Genomic DNA, 6,889 nt, shown 5'->3' with positions numbered 1-6,889 from the left:
AGATATGCAATGAGTTATTTGAAAAGGAAAACTGTCAGTACTGAAAAAATTAAACGAGATCTATGTGGTGTTAATTAACTTGCCCTGTCTCTTATACACATCTAGATGTGTATAAGAGACAGATTAGTAATTAAATAACACATAAATAAATAAAAAATGTAAGGATAAATTAACAAAATATTTGAATTTTAAATTACAAAAAAAAAAATACGATTAACAAAAATCTAACTGCCCCGGGTGAGGCTCGAACTCACGACCTTAAGATTATGAGACTTACGCGCTGCCTACTGCGCCACCGAGGCTATATAAAACTTAGCGGAGCCGACAGGGTTGCAGCTGTTACGATTGGTCCTAATTTAAATGTACTGTATATATGGTTGCCAAAAAAATCTTGCGGTAGTTTTATTGAATTTTCAATTGTTCATAAAATGTTTTTTGATGACTCATGCCCAGCTCTTGACTGATGCGACGGCTGCTACTATGCCGGTCTCTTTCGACCAATTCAGCGATTTTACCGCAATTTTCGACGACAGGCCTTCCGGAGCGTGGCGCATCTTCTACCACCTCTACACTAGAACGAAAACGTTGAAACCATCGTTGTGCGGTGGAAATGAAAAATGTATCGGGTCCATAAACTGCACAAATTTTATTGGCGGCTTGAGATGCATTTTTGCCTTTATCGTACTAGTACTGTAAAATATACCGTATTTTCTCATTATTTTGCTCTACGTTTGCGACGCTATAACTCACGAACGACTTAAAAGAAACGGCAATCAATCAAACATGTGTTAGCCGATGCGACGAATAAAGCTAGAACTACGCGCTCTCAGTGCCAACTAGCGAAAATACCGCAAGACTTTTTTGACAAACATATTTATTCAAAGGTTTTAAACAATAATAATTCTAAATATGGTATATAATACATATATACTTAAGTACAAAAAATGGGGAGGATAGGATATCATATAAATAATCTGAAAAATTAATTATGAATACAATATATGTACATATGCCTTAAAAGAAAATTTCATTCAATTGCTTACACAATGCTTAAATTGCTAGAATTGTTAATAAAACTGGTTTTAAATTTTAAGAATAAAATAATTTTTTTTAATAAAAGTAGCTATTTTTAGGTTGTACAACGATCTAAGAATTATAAAATTTACTCCACGTGGGTTTTCTTTAGTACTTTATTCCTTTAATTTTACAATAAATTTTTTTACACAGAATTGTCATAAAAGCGTTGTACTTGTATTGACAATAAAGTTTTAACACTGGTACAAATTCTGTAGTCGAATTCCCTGACTCTGACTTAGTACGTCAAATTAATGTACCAAGAATTTTCTGAACTTTCTAATATTATGTATTTAAGTATGAATAGCCCTTTTATACAGGGATCGTTCCAAAGTAAACAGGACTTTTTGAATCTAGCGCCCCCTGGTTGCGCCACCTATATGTATGTCGACTAGTGCGTTAGATTCTGCAATGAGAATTTTATGACATTTCATAGATTGGAAGTGAAGTTATTGCGTTTAAAGTGTCTGTACCGGTGCGAAAATGAGCTTTCAGCAAAGAGCCAACCTTAAATTTTATTTTAAAATTGGTAAACTTTTACTAAAACGTTTCAATTGATGAAACAAGTTTATGGAGATGATTGCCTATTCCGTAGTAGAGTGCGCGAGTGCTTTCAACGTTTTCAAAGTGGTGGTAGGGACTTAAATGACGATCAACATGTGGGCCAACCAAAATTCCTGATCACCGGAAAGTCCATCGAAACTTTTTTGAAACAAAATATATGACAAAATTTGAGATATTATTGGCGGTTTTCTTAAGTACACTGTGGGAGTACTATATTATGTAATTTTAGCATATTGCTTTTTGACAGTGTACAAGTAGAGCAAACCCTGAGTTGATGACTATATGTAAAATATACGCATCGCAATCCTCCTAAAAAGTTTTGCTACGAGGCCTTCCAAGTGTTTTAGGTTTAAATATCCTATTACTCATTAATTAGCAAAAACATAAATGGTTTATTTATTTGATAGTAACGAAAGCTCAGTTAATTTACCAGTAACATAATTTAATCACTAACCCGTTTATATGAAGTCGTGACGTTTGGTTGGCTAAATTCAGGCCTAATTTCATCATAAAAACATTTGAATAGTATGAATGTTTATCCAATATTTCAACTTTTTACTACTTAGCGTATTTAATTTTCAAAAAAGTTCTGAAAAAGCTATACTAGAAGATTTTTTCGTAAATTTTTTACTTTCTCGCTTTGTGTTTTACTGAAAGCTCTTCAAAAGCGTGCCATAAGCTTCTTACGTCCAAGAAAATTTTTTCACATTTTTGTCACTACCTTATTTTCAGGTTTTGCAGCTTAGCGTTTTGAATATTCTAAAAATTTTTGAAAAAGCTACGATAATTTATTTTTATAAAATTTTTATTTTTGCACTTTTGTGTTTTAGTGAAAGCTCTTCAAAAGCTGATGCTCTCTCACGACCGAGCAGATTTCGTCATATTTTTTTACTTCCCCATCTTTGCGTTTTACAGCTCAGCGTTTTTAATATTCCAAAACTACGAAAAAAGTCTTCAAAAGCTTCCATACGAATGAGAGAATACTGTCATAAAACTTTATTATATTTCGGAAAACTCTTCTAGTGCTTGTCAAAAGCTGTCTTACGATCGGTTCGAGGCGTTTTACCCCTCATTGTGTTGTTTTTTATTTTATTTTATTTTATTTTTTTATTTCTTCAAAAGCTTGTGAAAAGCTTTTGTGCTTACAATCTAGAGGATTCTCCGAACTTTTATTTTAAGCAAAGTCTACGCCAATAAAGAAGAAGAATAAGTATTTTATATGTCGAAAACATTTTAAAAGCTCTATAAAAGCTTCCTTTGACCTTGAGAATTTTGTCATAAAATTTTGACCTTGCGTTTTACTGATTAGCATCTCTAGAATTCTAAAAGCTCCGAAAAAGCTTCTAAATTACGGAGAAAGTTTTGTCATATAATTTTTTCTTCCTTATCAACGTGTTTTATATTACGAAAGGCTGTTAAAAAGATTTTCAAAAGCTTCCATTTGACCGAGAGAATTCTGCCATAAAATTATGGCTTCTTCTTCTTTCCGTTTTACTGCTTAGCGTCTGTAATAATAATCCTAAAAGCTCCGGAAAAACGTTTTAAAAGCTCAAGATGACCAAGAGAATTTCGTCATAGTCATCATCTTTTCGTCAGTTTCAGCATCTTTTCAAAAGATTTTCAAAAGTTCTATATGTCCCAGCGGATTTCCTAAAAAAAATTGTTCGATGAATTATTAACTTATTATTCTCATCAAAAGTCACTTTCCTGCTGATTAATGTAACCCAATTGTTAAAGAACTGTGTATTAGTTTTTTAACAAACTCATAGGAAATCCACAGTATACTTTGAAAGCACTCCAACAACAAACATTAGAATAACTTCAATAGCAAGTTTGAAATGTGCACATTTTCTTTACTCTTTATGCACAATCTGCATACCTACTTAGAACCGCAATCAGCGCAGGGTTGTTACGGCTAAATGTTGTTTGCAATGCACCTAAAAGTATGCAAACATTCGCGTGGCTTACTGCAACAAATGCAAACAAAACAAATCCAATTAGTTTAGACATTGTTTGTTGCTGCCAACCACCGGAAGTCAAACGCGAGGCGCAGGCGAAGGCGACAAAAAATATTGCAGACAACAATAGCGGTAAACGAGTAGACGTTGGAGCACACAAGCACGCACACACACACACGCACTGGCAGCAGTAGCAAGAACAAGCAGAGAACAAGCAAACAAATTGCATAATCAGCATGCAAAACGGTTGTAAGCAAAAGCTGCTGTTGTTGTTATTGTATTGTTGCATTTTGTTGTGTCGGCGATATCAGCGCTGCCTACAACGCTAAGCACTTTTGCGGCGAACACGCTAAAGACTGCAACAAATCAACAAAAACAAGCGCGAACACAGGCATACACACACGCAGCCGCTAAGAGGCGCCACAAATAGCAACGAGTAAAATTGCTAAGCGGCAGCAAATAGCGGTGGCAGTGTTTCGGGTATTTTCGTTTTTCGCCGATTCCTTAAATTACAAGTCGCGACCGCGGTAAATCGCAATCGTCGAAAATCACAAAATGTGGTCTGAAGGCACACACACACACACACACAGATACAGAAACATTGCTCCAGCAAAATATGCGAGCAACCGAGCAGCAGCCTGTATGCGCCTAAAAGTGCGCTAAAAAGTGCATTTAATTTGAGGTTTTTGTTGCTGAGCTCGCACTCGCCACTTTTGGTTGCATGCAACGCAAGCCAGTTGCTTGCTACTGTTCCTACCAAATTTCAGGATTGTGCGCCACTTTTGTTGTTGTGCTTGGCATTGTTGTTGTTGTCCGCTTTGCACGAAAATTGCCACAACAACCCAGAGCGCAAGTTTTACGCGATTTAGGTGCCTAAAATAGTGCCATACAACAACAACAAGGTAAAASTACTGCACAACAACAACAAAAACCAATAACAATGGAACGCTTTTTCGTGCAACACCACCATACCCGCATATGTGCGCCACTTTCTGCTTAACAGGCGTGCCCGCTTTTATGTTGATTGCTGCTGTTGTAGTTATTGTTGTTGTTTGTTGCTTTTTTCGACAGCAAGTCGTTGCTTGCCACCATTGTTTGCACATTGTGCAACACTAACGACGCGCTCATACTTCCTCAGTACGGCAGAAGAAGAAGAAGAAAAAAAAGCACACATGTGAGCAAGGACTCAGACGCCGTGGTAAGGCATTGTGCTGGAGTGCTGGTGTGCTGGTGCCCTTGTGTTGCACGCGCTGGCGTCCGTTGCTGCATTAAACGGGAAAACAAAGCACGCACTTAAGTTTCAAGTATGCTAAGCGTTGTTTAGTACTTCGCGTCTTTTGTTGTTGTTGCTATTGTTTGTGTTGTGTTGTTTTGTTTGTCTCGCTTTCGTCGACGAAAATAATCGAAAGGCAGCAAACGAGCGGGTGTTTTTTTGGGCAACAGCAGTAGGCTTAGTAGCCTTGGCTGTTTTTTGTTTTAATTGTTGTGCTCTTCAAATGATTGCGGATGTTGAAGAGGTTCCATATTCGAAAATTTTTTATAGATCTCAAATCTCATTTTTGGGGAAATCCTTTTAAGGTTTCATGTGGGTAGTTGAGGATAAAATCTTCTTCCTATAGAAAATATAACTTTCATGAAGTTGATAGTTGGCTTATGGAAGCTGCTGAACTTTTGGAAACTTTCACTTTAGTAGACGACACAAACTTACCCTATTTATAGATACAAAGTGCGTTACAAAGGTGGCGCCATGTGTATGTCGAAAATGAGCTTCGAACAAAGGGCCAACATTAAATTTTGTTTTAGAATTGGTAAAATTTTACCGAAACGTTTCAATTCATGAAACAAGTTTATGGCGATGGTTGCCTATCCCGTAGCAGAGTGTACGAGTGGTTTTAACGTTTTCAAAGTGATCGTGAGGACATAAATGACGATCAACATGTGGGCCAATCAAAATCCGTGATGACCGGAAACTCCATGCAAACTGTGCGTGAATTCATCAAAAATCAGCCGAAATCATCATTGAAATTCATGGAAATGGAATAGAACATCTCCAAAACATCGATTTATCGCATTTTGACCGAAGAGTTTGGCGTACGAAGGGTGTGTGCACGGTTTGTTCTGCACAAATTGACTGACGACCAAAAATTGCTATCATCGATCGACGCTTGTGACCGATTATTTGACCGTAAATCACATTTCCCCATATTCACCTGATATGGCACCGTGCGACTTCTTCCTTTTCAGAGAAATGCATTTGCCCATGAAAGCCATTCAAAAGGCTTGCACCGGTATACTGGCAGTCATACCGGCCAAGGAGCTAAAACACTCGTCCGGCATCCTTTTGGACCATACAAAAAGCTGTTTTGTAGCAGAAGGAGACTATTTTGAATAAAATAAATTGATTTTTCCAAAAAAACTATTTGTTCTGTTTTTATTTTAATTCCTGTTTACTTTGGAACGCTCCTTGTATCTGAAACAATGCGTCGAAAATCGGTCGTGTACTTAAGATGTCAAAAAAAGAGCATTACAAATGTCTAAATGTCGATTCTCAAGTCTTGATCTGTCCATAACTTAGCTTTAAAGCTTTTGAGACTTACATCGTTAATGAAATAGTGCTGCCAATATGCTACTAAAACTTCAAAAGTGTTCAGTTTTCGAAAGCTTGTTTAAAGCTCAAAGCTTGAAAGCTCGAAATATAAATTGATGTAGTAAACCTAACATCTGCGGTAGAAAAATAGATAAAAGGAATTTTTCTAAGCGAACTTGGCTATTGTAGCTTCAAAGGCTAAGGAGAGGTGTCTCTTACTACAGCAGTCTTCTGTGCCGGAATTAAAGTTCATTGTCTTATTTAGTGCTTAAGAAACTTTATAGGTTTTTCTTGAATATCGATTCGTGCGCGTTTCAATGGTCCGATTACGCCCATCTACGAAATGCTCCTTACTTTTTGCCAAGAACCATGTGTATTAAGTTTCATCAAGATATCTTGATTTTTACTCAAGTTACAGCTTGTACGGGCGGACGAACAGACATACAGTCACTCGGATTTTAACTTTTCTCGTCATCCTGATATCTTTCTCGCTTAGTTTTAGGTAATACATACCGTTAGGTGAACAAAACTATTATACCCTGTACCAATATGTTCAAAGAGTATACAAATATGCTTTTGGGATGACCTACCACTGAAATGTGAACTAATTTAGAAAATACTTATTAAAGTCACTTTCTAAAACTAAGATGAGGGGGCTTGATTTGAATAAACTTGATTAAAGTTAAAGCTTGTTTTGGAAAATTTT

At 36.5% G+C, this 6,889-nt stretch overlaps 1 non-coding gene across 1 annotated transcript; it reads right to left on the bottom strand.

Annotated features, from left to right (window-relative positions):
• Positions 1–229: 229 nt before the first annotated feature.
• Positions 230–302, bottom strand: Trnam-cau. The gene has a single exon. It is a non-coding gene; the product is annotated as a tRNA-Met (tRNA).
• Between the last annotated feature and the right edge of the window lie 6,587 nt (positions 303–6,889).

This window comes from Bactrocera latifrons, unplaced genomic scaffold (assembly GCF_001853355.1).
Source record: "Bactrocera latifrons isolate USDA-ARS-PBARC rearing strain unplaced genomic scaffold, ASM185335v1 scaffold_43, whole genome shotgun sequence".
Classification (NCBI taxonomy): Eukaryota; Metazoa; Arthropoda; class Insecta; order Diptera; family Tephritidae; genus Bactrocera; species Bactrocera latifrons.
The sequence above is the reverse complement of the archived record's forward strand: the minus strand, read 5'-3'. Positions and strand labels throughout refer to the sequence as shown.